At 39.9% G+C, this 12,016-nt stretch overlaps 1 long non-coding RNA gene across 1 annotated transcript; it reads left to right on the top strand.

Annotated features, from left to right (window-relative positions):
- Nucleotides 1-819: 819 nt before the first annotated feature.
- Nucleotides 820-9,153, top strand: LOC129466302 (uncharacterized). The gene is made up of 3 exons (XR_008652104.1): nucleotides 820-1,038; nucleotides 4,200-4,416; nucleotides 8,874-9,153. It is a non-coding gene; the product is annotated as an uncharacterized lncRNA (long non-coding RNA).
- The last annotated feature ends 2,863 nt before the right edge of the window (nucleotides 9,154-12,016 follow it).

Genomic DNA, 12,016 nt, shown 5'->3' with positions numbered 1-12,016 from the left:
GTGAGCTAGTATGATCTTCTGGGGGTGTTAAAGAACCTTGTTTGTCACATTACCAGAATTATTTTTCTAGTTCTTTCTCATTTGTGTAGACTATTTCAGAGGGAAGATCTGGGACTCAAGGGCTGCTGCTCAGATTCTTTTGTCCCACGGGGGTGTTCCCTTGATGTGGTGCACTCCTCTTTCCCCTAGGGATGAGGCTTCCTGAGAGCTGAACTGCAGTTACTGTTATTTCTCCTCTGGATCTAGCTACCCAGCGGAGGTATCAGACTCCAGGCTGGTATTGGGGAGTGTCTGCAAAGAGCCCTGTGATGTGACCTGCCATCGGGTCTGTCAGCCATGGATCCCAACAACTACTCTGGTGGAAGTAGAAGGGGAGTAAAGTGGACTCTGTGAGAGTCCTTAGTTGTATTTTTGTTAAGTGTGCTGGTTTTGTGTTGGCTGGCCTCCAGCCAGGAGGTGGTGCTTCAAGACTGCATCAGCTGCAGTTGTGTAAGAAGGATACAAGCTTGCTCTAGAGTCATCTTTGGATAAATATTCCGGTTTCTCAGGTGGGGGGCAAGGCAATAGAGCTCTCTAGAGACTATGACCTTTGTCTTTGGCTTCCAGGGTGGGTAGAGAAAGACCATCAAGTGGGGGCAGGGTTAGGCGTGTCTGAGCTCAGACTGTCCTTGGGTGGGGCTTGCTGCAGCTGCTGTGGGGGATGCGGGTGTGGTTCCCAGACCAATGTAGTTATGCTCCTAAGGGGATTATGGCTGTCTCTGCTGCATCATAAAGGTCACCAGGGAAGTGAAGGAAAGCCAGCAGCCACAGGCCTCGCCCAGCTCCCGCACAGCCTGCATCCTGAAAGGCTGGTCTCACTCCTACTGTGCCCCTGCAGCAGCACCAAGTATATTTCCAGGCAACTGGTGAGCAGGGCTGAGGACTTGCCACAGACCACAAGTCTCCCAGCTGAGAAAGTACAGCTCCTCAGCTGTCCCACAGAGCCTGCAGTGGCAATCCACCTCCTTCAAAATTCTGTGAATTCTCTCAGCTTTCCTGGTATGTTCCTGTGGTAGTTCTTGCAGCAAAAGTTCACGATGTGGGTCTCCACTTGCTGCTGTGTCCCTCCACGTGACAGCTGCAAGTTAGTGCTTCCTCCTATCAGCCATTTTTAGGATAACCAATCTTCAAGCCCATTTTGAGGTTTATTATGTTATACACTTAATGATGATGATGATGATTACCCTTAATCATAGCACTATTGGCCAGGCGCAGTGGCTCACACCTGTAATCCCAGCACTTTGGGAGGCTGAGGCGGAAGGATCACGAGGTCAAGAGATGGAGACCATCCTGGCCAACATGGTGAAATCTTGTCTCTACTAAAAATACAAAAATTAACTGGACATGGTGGTGCACACCCGTAGTCCCAGCTACTTGGGAGGCCAAGGCAGGAGAATTGCTTGAACCTGGGAGGCAAAGGTTGCAGTGAGCTGAGATCATGCCACTGCATTCCAGCCTAGTGACAGAGCTTGACCCCATCTAAAAACAAACAAAACCCCACAACAGCAACAGCTACAAAAAACCCATAGCACTATTATCCTGTGTTATAGATAAGAAAATTGGGGCTGGGATGGTTTATACAGTTTGAGCAAATTTAGGTAGAACTTTCTTTCCTTCTTTCTTTCTTTTCCTTCTATTCATTCAATCTTTTATTACATATTCATTGCCTATACTGTGTCAAACACCCCAGTGTATATGTGCCTTACATTGGACTGCATTGTATGAGAAGGAAATAACCTTTTATTTCTTAAGCCACTGAGATTTGTTTTTGTTTTTGGTTTTTGGTTTTTATAACAACCCACACCTGACTAATGCAAAAATATTGGTCAAATCTGTCCTTGTGACTTCAAATGTTGAAAAAATTAGTATATGGAATTGTTTCCTTCTAATGTGAATAAAACATTTGAGATGGTGTGGTTATGATGATGGGACTGTATGACAACTTATTGCAGTACTCATAGTTCTAACACACTTGCTATGTGATATGTTTACTTGGAGATTAAACCACATGCCCTGTGTATTATTTAGGGTGTGTGTCTTCATTTATTTTGACCTGGTACTTTTATTCTATTTGTACTATGTACAGAGCTTTGGTCTTCTCATTTCTAATCAGTTTTCTCTTTCTATCTCTCTGTACTCTCAATTGTTTTAGTGTTTAGTCTAGTAGTAGTTTCTAGTCTAGTAGTAGTTTCTAGTCTAGTAGTCTATTTGGTCTTTCCTGAAATGTTTCTTTTTTTTTTTTGAGACGGAGTCTCGCTCTGTCGCCCAGGCTGGAGTACAGTGGTGCAATCTCGGCTCACTGCAAGCTCTGCCTCCCAGGTTCACGCCATTCTCCTGCCTCTGCCTCTCCGAGTAGCTGGGACTACAGGCGCCCACCACCACGCCCGGCTAATTTTTTGTATTTTTAGTAGAGACGGGGTTTCACTGTGGTCTCGATCTCCTGACCTCGTGATTGGCCCGCCTCGGCCTCCCAAAGTGCTGGGATTACAAGCGTGAGCCACCGCACCCGGCACCTGGCCTTGTTTCTTTAGTCTTTATGATTTTTTCACAGTTTTATCTTCCTTACATCTTTAAGACTTTCATTACGTAAATGTTCAATGATGCACACAATTTTTTACTGAATACACAAACACTCTGAAACTCACATTTTAAAAAACTCTTTAATGCATTGTATTAAGTTCAAAATCAGTGATGCATATTTAATATTATATGCTTAGCATGTTCCAAAATTAGTTTAAAATATTAAGCCAACACGTCCTCAGAAATGCATTCAATTTTTTTTACCTGACAGTGTCAATTTTTCATATTATCACTGGGAACTTGTCTTTTCATTGATAGATGTGATCATCTGAAAACTCACTGAGCTGAATCTTGGAAAAAGATAAGAATTTGGATTTTAATTGGTTCTTTAACAGCCCTGTGAAATTAATATATAAAGAAGAAATAAAAAAACAGCAAAAAACTGAAAACCATTGGAAACTATAATTTCACTTACTTTTATTCTTAATAAGGCAGGAAAATAAAGGAATTATAGATTTTCTGGAAGAATAATTGTCAGAAGAGAAAGTTTCCAGAGTAAACTCCACTGACGTAGTTCATTTCGCGCAGTCATTGAGTAAACTGCCACTCTGTGCTAGGCACTGGCAATACAAAGATCCGTAATATGTGTTGATCAAGGTATGTATGGATGGAGTCAGTGAGAGGTAGATATGCAGACAGGCAATTACAATACAATACTTAATTTCCCTAATAAAGCAAGCTTTGTACAAAGAACAAACATTTGACCTCCTTGGGAAAACAGGAACACTTCATACAGGATGGGCCAATAATACAAGGACTAATGGGACTTGGTAGAGAGACATGAGCATCCAATACTGGTAAGGTAGTATGAACAGCTCTGGATAAAGACAGAGAAAGCAGTGAGTGCTTGGGAAATTGCAAACGATTTGGTGTGCTTGGAGAACAAAGTGAGAAGTGGATAGGATGCTGGGTGGGAAGGATGAAGGTGGAGATGACAAAAAAAGACTGTAGGCAATACTACTGGAATATAAGTTTATCCTTGGGAAATGATATGTTATTGTGTGATTTTAAATCAGGGAGTCATAGGATCAGAGTTGTGTTTTAGGAAGATCATCTGTCAGTGGTGTGCAGGATGCAAGAAGTTTCCGAGGATGATGGCCGGAGGGTAGCTTAGGGGCCTACTAGCATAGTCCGTGTACCAAATGAGGGATTGACTAGGGGAGGGCCGTAGAGAAACACAGAAAGGGAGGAAGATATGAAATATTTAGGAGATAGAATTGAGTGGATTTGGTACCTCATTAGATATAATCAACGGGGAAGGAAAAGGTATCGAGGATAAACGTCAGGTTTCTGGCTTGGTTAATTGCATTCTCAGGGTTTTCACTCATAACAATAAGAAATGCAGGATGTTGTAGACTGAATTTTGACTGTCCCTATTCATGTGCTGGAGCCCTAACCCTCAACATCCCTGGGTTTGGAGATGGGGCCTTTAAGGAGGTAAGTAAGGTTAAATGAGATCATAAGTGTGGGCTCCTAATCTGATAGGACATATAAGAGGAAGAGACACCACATTTTTCTCTTTCCCTCTTTCTCTTCCTCGTTCTCCCTCCAATATCCCCTCTCTTACTCTCTCCTCACAGGAAAGGCAAGATGCTGACACCTTGATCTTGGACCTCAAGCTTTCTGAATTGTGATAAATAGATGTTTATAATAAAGCCACCCAGTCTGTGGTATCTTGTTATGATAGCTGGACCTGACTAATACACAGGGCATGTGGCAAGTTTAAGGGGAAGATGTCTTTCTGAAACATTTGAATCAATCAGAAGTTCTTTTGGAACAACTAAGGAAAGATGTCAGGTAAGCGGATGCATATATTTCTTTGAGTCAGGAGAGTTCTGGGTTGAAGATATAATTTTGGAAGTTACTGAGAAATATACATAGTAGTGGAAGCCTTTAAAATGGTTATGATGGCTGCCAGTGAACAGGCTCATTCCTTCATCTATTTAGCAAATAACTAACAATTTACCATATTCCAGAAATTCTATGCACTTAGAGAGTGAATAAAACAGTAATCCCTGAGCTTCTAGAACTTGGAGAAAGACAGTATATGATAGCTGTGATATGAAAGCATATTACACAGAATGTTAGAATAGAATAAATGATGTAGAATAAGATAAAGTTAGCTAGGGTAAAAGGAATTGGGAGTGCTGGACTGGGGCAAGATGAAGATTGCACTGTTTACAAGATAGTCAGATAAAAATGATTTGAAGGAGGGTGGGAGACCGCAAGGATTTATCTGGGTGAAGAGCATTCCAAACAGAGGTAACAGGTGCTGCAAGGGTTTATGGCTGGGATGTGTTGACCAGGTGGTCAGTGTGGCTTGAGCGGAGTGAGTGAGAAGAGTGATGGTAGATGAAGTCGGAGAATTCACAGTAGGGTAGGTGTTCAGATCAGGGCTCCATATAGGCTAAGGACTTTGACTTTGAGTCAAATGTGATGTAATTGGGGATTTTAAGTAGAGAGTGATGATAGGCTCTGCCTTATGTTTAAACACATCACTCTGGCTGCTTTATGAGAACATAAACTGCAATAGGGCAAATGCTGAAGCAGAAAGACTGGCTAGAAAGCTATTCCAGAGTTCCAGAAGAAAGATAGATGGTGGTAGCTTGGATTCACTTGCTCACTGCAGTGAGGGAGAGAAGTGATAGAATTCTGCATATATTTTGAAGGTAGAGCTAGAAGGATTTGTTTCTGGATTGGTAGAGTTTAAGAGAAAGAGTCAAGCATGAGACCAAGATTTTCAGCCTTAGCATCGAGAAGTATGGAGTTAGCTTGTACTGAAATGGAGCAGATTTCTCTTTTTGTTTTCTTTTTGGTTTCAGTGGAGGGTGGTGGGTGGGGGTGGAGGGGGCAGGCGGTGCGGTGCAGAGAGAGGGAGGTAAGGGAAGCTTTTTTTGATATGTTAAATTTGCTCGTCCAGTGCATATTGAAGTGCAAATGTGGTGAAGGTAGCTGGATTGTTTGAGTTTGAATTCAGGGAAGAAGTCTGTTCTCAATTTTCAAATTTGAAAATTATCAATACTTAGATGTTATTTAAAGCCATGAGACTGAATGAAACCCCTTAAGAAGATATTACAGACTGAGAAAAGAAGAGAGCTCAGGCATGAGTCCTGGGGCACTCTAATTTTAAGAGATTGAAGAGAGAAGTGGAAAACAGAAAAAAAGATTGAGAAAGTGTTGAGATAGAAAGAAAACCAAGAACGTGTGGGTCCTGGAAGCTGAGTGGGGGAAGCAGAAAAGGGATGAGGGATCAACTATGTCAAATGCTCCTGATGTCACTTATACAATAAGGACTAGGCCGGGTGTGGTGGCTCAAGCCTGTAATTCCAGCACTTTGGGAGGCTGAGGCGAGCGGATCACGAGGTCAGGAGATCGAGACCATCCTGGCTAACACGGTGAAACCCAGTCTCTACTAAAAAAAATACAAAAAATTAGCCCGGCATGGTGGCGGGCACCTATAGTCCCAGCTACTTGGGAGGCTGAGGCAGGAGAAAGGCGTGAACCCAGGAAGCAGAGCTTGCAGTGATCACAGATGCACCACTGCACTCCAGCCTGGGTGACAGAGACTCCATCTCAAAAAAAAAAAAAAGTAGTAAAACAGAGGTTCCCAGCCTTTCTTAGTTTATGTCACCCTGGCTGTCTCGGTAGTCTTGTATGGGTCTCCTAGGCCAAAAGAAATACATAACAATTTTGTTTATTAAGTGGCCTTACCCCAAACATTTCATAAGTATGTTTGTCCTATCAACTTAGTAACCATTTGGAAACCTAAAACATACAAATTTAAAGAAAAAAAATTAATATTTAATTTTTTTTCTAAAATAACCATAATTACTTTCTAATGAGATGTGTGTACCCGTTGGATATTGTTAGGAATAATGCTAAACCTTGGAACCTCTTTGAGAACTGCCAGATTCATTTCCTATTCCACACTGGTTTTTGTACAGTCCTAAACTTTTTATTACAAACACCAGAAACTCAGATCTGCAAAAATACGATATCATTGAAAGGAAAGCAGTGCAATCTAAGATTGTAATTGTGAGCTAACTTGAGCTAGTAGCTTGGGCAGAATTTGAGAGATACGTTTTCCTTGAAATTTTAAAATATCCCGAGGGGTCCAGTGAGTTTGCTGGCTATTTAGGGAGCCTTGGAACCTAGAAGGAGAACTGAAGTGCCGAGAATTGACCACTGGGTTTTGCAGCCGGATTCATAGATAGGTAGACCATATATTTTATCGTCCAAATAGGGATAACACAGGTAAAAATGAAAGGGTGCACTAGCATTATTAAGTGTGACATCTGGAGTAACTCAGATTGTCGGGGAAAACTGGAACTATTGACTACCCAGTAACTTAGGTGGAAAGGTGGGGTGAGAACCTGATTTGAGTGGCTTTAACAATGAATGAGAAAAGAGATGTTGAAGGCAATGCATATTGAAGAAAACTGAGAGTTGAGAACACAGCCTAGTATTTATGGAGCTGATGGAGGAAAAAAGAGCAAAATGATAGGAAAGAAGCAAGAGACAAAGCAAAGGAGGGGAAAATTGCAAGGCGGTCATGTTTGATGGCATCAAATGCAAAAGCAAACAAAATAAAACAATTGAAATGTATCCATAGGATTTGCAAGAAAGACAAGAACAGTCTTTGTCAATCTATGGGGATTATTAAGCTAACATTTAGTTAGTTGAGGCATGTAGAAAGAAATAGAGGCAGCTTGTTCCTTGTAAAAGAGATGAGTGGGGCAAATGCTAGAAAACGTTGCATGTAAGCAGGCTGAATTATTTGAAAATGTATCTCACACTTGAGAATCACCTTTTTTTCTTAAGCATTTGATGTGATGTTATTGCTCATCTTTGTAACTGTTTTGTAATTTTATATGCACTTATGATCATTGAATTTATTCCCATGGGAAGAAAACCTCAAAAACATTTCAAGGCCCATTTAAACTCTCATCTCTTCCTCAGTGCTTTCAGAAATCCTCTGAGATTTACACTTTCTTTCATTTCTTTTTGAGAATTTGTCATTTTGTTTTTGTATTTAGTCTTTTACTGATCTCTTATTTTCAAAGTGTAAGCCTCCTTTTCCCAGTAGCTGTGAACATTCTGAACCGTGACCCTCCTGGCATGCATCAGGGATGCTCTAACCTTGCACGGGCTCCTTATAAAGATGCCCTTCTTCTTTGCTTCAGATCTGTGTTCAAATGTCCCCTTCATAAAGAGGCCTGTCCTGGGCACACCTATTTATGTTGCAACCTGTCTGATATGCTTTTGATGTCCCTTCCAAATCTCATGTCAAAATGTAATCACCAGTGTTGAAGGTGGGGCCTAGTGGGAGGTGTTTGGATTATGGGGGCAAAACCCTCATAAATGGCTTAGTGCCATCCCCTCGGTGATGAGAGAGTTCTCTGGAGATCTGGTTGTTTGAAAGTGAGTGGCATCTCCCCCTTCTGTCTCTCTTGTTCCCACTCTCATCATGCGATGTGCCTGCTTCCACTTCACCTTCTGCCACTAGTAAAAGCTCCCTGAGGCCTCCCCAGAAGCTGAGCAATGCCAGCACCATGCTTGCATGGCCTACAGAACCATGAGCCAATCAAACTCTTTTAAATTACCCAGTCTCAAGTATGCCTTTATAGAAATGCAAGAAGATCCTGACGCACCTTCCTTCTCTCACCCCAATACCTGTATCTCAATCACTGTTATCCTGCTCCACTTTTCCTAAAACATTTTCAAATTCTGACCTATAATTACTTTAATGTTTAATGTTCATCTTTTGTGTTCCATGAAATAGAACATAACTTCCACCATGGCAGAGATTTAGGAGGAAGAGGGTGGTCTCTTTTGTTCACTGATGATCGTAACAGCCCAGCGTATAAAATATGCTCAATAAGTTACTTCTTGAGTGAATAAATTTGATTTTTATGAATCTCCTTCAGCAAGTCTCCCCGTGGCCTCAATATCTCCTTTTTTAATTTCAAAGAACTGACTTGAATTGGTTCAAAAATCCTAAAAGTTTCCTAAACTCCCAAAGCCATAACAATTGCTTCCTTTATCTCTCAGTGGGCCGAAGCACATTTCTGTCTAGAGTGGCCAGTCAAGAGCTTTTCTTTCTTTCTTTTTTTTTTTTTCTAAGCCTTGAATGAAATGCTTTTTGAAAATTACATGGACTACTTTCATGTTCCACATTTTTATTTAGAATTTCTTTAATTGACTTTTATCTTTTTTATCTGTCCCTTTTGTGTTCCCTTGTATTTTTCATACAGCTTGCTGCCTCACAATGCTGTTTGATGACACTGGCTTAGAAAATAGAAAACAGATTTTTCTTTTCTCCAAAGAAATAGAAAACTTTCCTCTATACTCCAAGGGATATACAGGAAGAATAGAAATATGAATTTGAACTATGACTAAGAGTCAGCATGTACTTTCCTTTCTCTGGAAAAAGAAAAGAAAAAAGCTGGAGAAGTAAAGCTCAGAAGCACGGGTATGGCTGAGTTAAGTAGACTACATAAAAAATAAACACTGTCAACAATCTTATAGAGAAAATGAATTTTGCTCTTTGATGTAAGAAAAAGCCCACTCACCTTTATTTTTAAAATGTCCTGAGTTGAGGTGACCAATATCTATTTTTGCTATTAAAAAATTCTATTTCTGTCTGATATTTTTCCCAATTGATAGAAATCAGAAGAACACTCCTAGAGAAATTAACACTAAAATGCAAAAGCACTGTAATAGCTCCTCTTTGATATTATGAATTGACTTTAACCTGATTTGCTCTCTCAATTTCTTAGGTTATTTCTGAATTTTGTTTATAGTTTATTAGTATGTTAAATATTTATCGTGGCTTTGATTTGTGTACATATACAATATTTTGGTTATATTAAAAATAAAATGACCGGTATGTGTTTCCTACCTCCTGATTTGCTTTCTGTTACTGGTGTAAGCCTATTTTACATTGCTGTCAGGCCTGTTTAGTTAATAGTATGTGTTAGCCAGTGTTTTCTGTATATACTTCAGAGGCTTTAGAGTTTTGCAGTTCAGCCCATTGCCTTTTTAAATTACTAGGTTAGAGTGGTTTTAGGTTTACGGTGAAATTAAGCAAAAAGTGTGGAGTTTCCACATACTGCCACTTCTCCCCCTTCCCCTGCCCCATCCCTATAATACACAGTCTGCCTCACCATCGAGATGCCCTACCATGAACAACTATAAGCCAATAAATTGGAAAACCTAGAAGAAATGGATAAATTCCTAGATACATACAATCTTCCAAAATTGAATCATTAAGAAACAGAAAATCTGAACAGACCAATATCAAGTAACAAAATTGAATCAGTAGTGAAATGTCTCCCATAAAAGAAAACCCCAGGACATGATGCCTTCACTGCTGAATTCTATCAAACATTTAAAGAAGAAAAATCTGAACAGATCAATATCCAGTAACAAAATTGAATAAGTAGTAAAATGCCTCCCATCAAAGAAAAGCCCAGGACCTGATGCCTTCACTGCCACATTCTCTCAAACATTTAAAGGACTAATACCAATAACCTGTAAACTATTCCAAAAATTGAAGAGGAGGGAATACTTCCAAACTCAATCTATGAGGACAGTATTACCCTAATACAAAACAAGGACACGACCAAAGAAGAAAACTACCGGCCAATATCCCTGATGCACACTGATGCAAAAATCTCAACAAAATATTAGCAAGCCAAATTCAACAGCACATTAAAAATGCCATTAACCATGATCAAGTAGGATTCATTCCAGGTGTGCAAGAATGATTCGAGAATATGGAAACCCTGCCAGGTGCGGTGGCTCATGCCTGTAATCCTAGCACTCTGGGAGGCCGAGGCGGGCAGATCACCTGAGGTCGGGAGTTCGAGACCAGCCTGACCAACATGGAGAAACCCCATCTCTACTAAAAATACAAAATTAGCTGGGTGTGGTGGCCCACTCCAGCCTGGACATCAACAGTGAAACTCTTTCTCAAAAAAAAAAAAAAAAAAAAAAAAAAGAAACCAATAAACTTGATATATCACATTAACAAAATCAAGCACAAAACCCATGTGGTTATTTCAAAAATCAGTAGCATTTTATACACCAATAGTAAACAATATGAAAAAGAAAGCAAGAAGGCAATCCCATTTATAACACCTATAAAAAACACATAGGAGTAAATTCAACCAAGGAGGTGAAAGATCTCCACAATGAAACGTATAAAACATTGATGGAAGAAATTGAATGAAAAGATATTTTATGTACAAGAATTGAAAGAATTAATATTGCTAAAATGTTGATATCACTCAAATGATCTACAGATTTAACACAATATCTATCAAAATACCAATGACATTCTTCATGGAAATAGCAAAAACAATCCTAAAATTTATATGAAAATACAAAAGACTCCAAATTGCCAAAGTAATGTTGGGCAAAAGGAAAAAAACTGGAGGCATCACGCTACCTGATGTCAAAATGCACTACAAAGCTATAGTAACCCAACGCCCTGCTATAAACATAAAACTAGACACATGGACAAATGGAACAGGAGAGAAAAATCAGAAATAAATGCACTCACTTATAGCCAACTGATTTTGGACAAGGCACCAAGAACTACATTGAGGAAAACACAGTCTCTTCAATAAGTGTTTCTAAAAAAACTAAATATCCACCTGTAAAAGAAGGAAGCTAGATCCCTATATCTCACAATCTATAAAAATCAACTCAAAATGGATTAAAGACATTCCCTATATCTCACAATCTATAAAAATCAACTCAAAATGGATTAAAGACATAAATATATGACCCAGAACTATAAAACTACTAGAAGAAAACATAAAACATAGAGTAATGCTTCATGACATTGATCTGGGTAAGGATTTTTTGGATAAGAATTCAAAAGCACAGGCAACAAAAGAAAACATAGACAAATGGAATTACATTGAATGAAAAAGTTTCTGTACAACAAAGGAAACAATCAAGAGAGTGAAGCGACAACTTAAAAATGGGAGAAAATATTTGCAAACTATGCATTTGCCTAGGAGTTAGTATCCAGAATATAAAAGGAATTCAAACAACGCAATAGCAAATAGCAAATAATTTGACTTTAGGTGGGGCATGGTGGCTCATGCCTATAATCCCAGCATTCTGGGAGGCCGATGTGGGTGGATCATGAGGTCAGAAGTTTGAAACCAGCCTGGCCAATGTGGTGAAACCCCATCTGTACTAAAAATACATAAATTAGCCGGGCATGGTGGCGGGTGCCTGTAATCCCAGCTACTCGGGAGGCTGAGGCAGGAGAATCGCTTGAACCCGGGAGGTGGAGGTTGCAGTGAGCCAAGATCACACCACTGCACTCTAGCCTGAGTGACAGAGCAAGACTGTCTTAAAAAAAAAATTGATTTTGAAA

This window comes from Symphalangus syndactylus, chromosome 17 (genome assembly GCF_028878055.3).
Source record: "Symphalangus syndactylus isolate Jambi chromosome 17, NHGRI_mSymSyn1-v2.1_pri, whole genome shotgun sequence".
Taxonomy (NCBI): domain Eukaryota; kingdom Metazoa; phylum Chordata; class Mammalia; order Primates; family Hylobatidae; genus Symphalangus; species Symphalangus syndactylus.
Note: the sequence above shows the minus strand (reverse complement) of the source record. Positions and strands in the feature narration are given on the sequence as shown.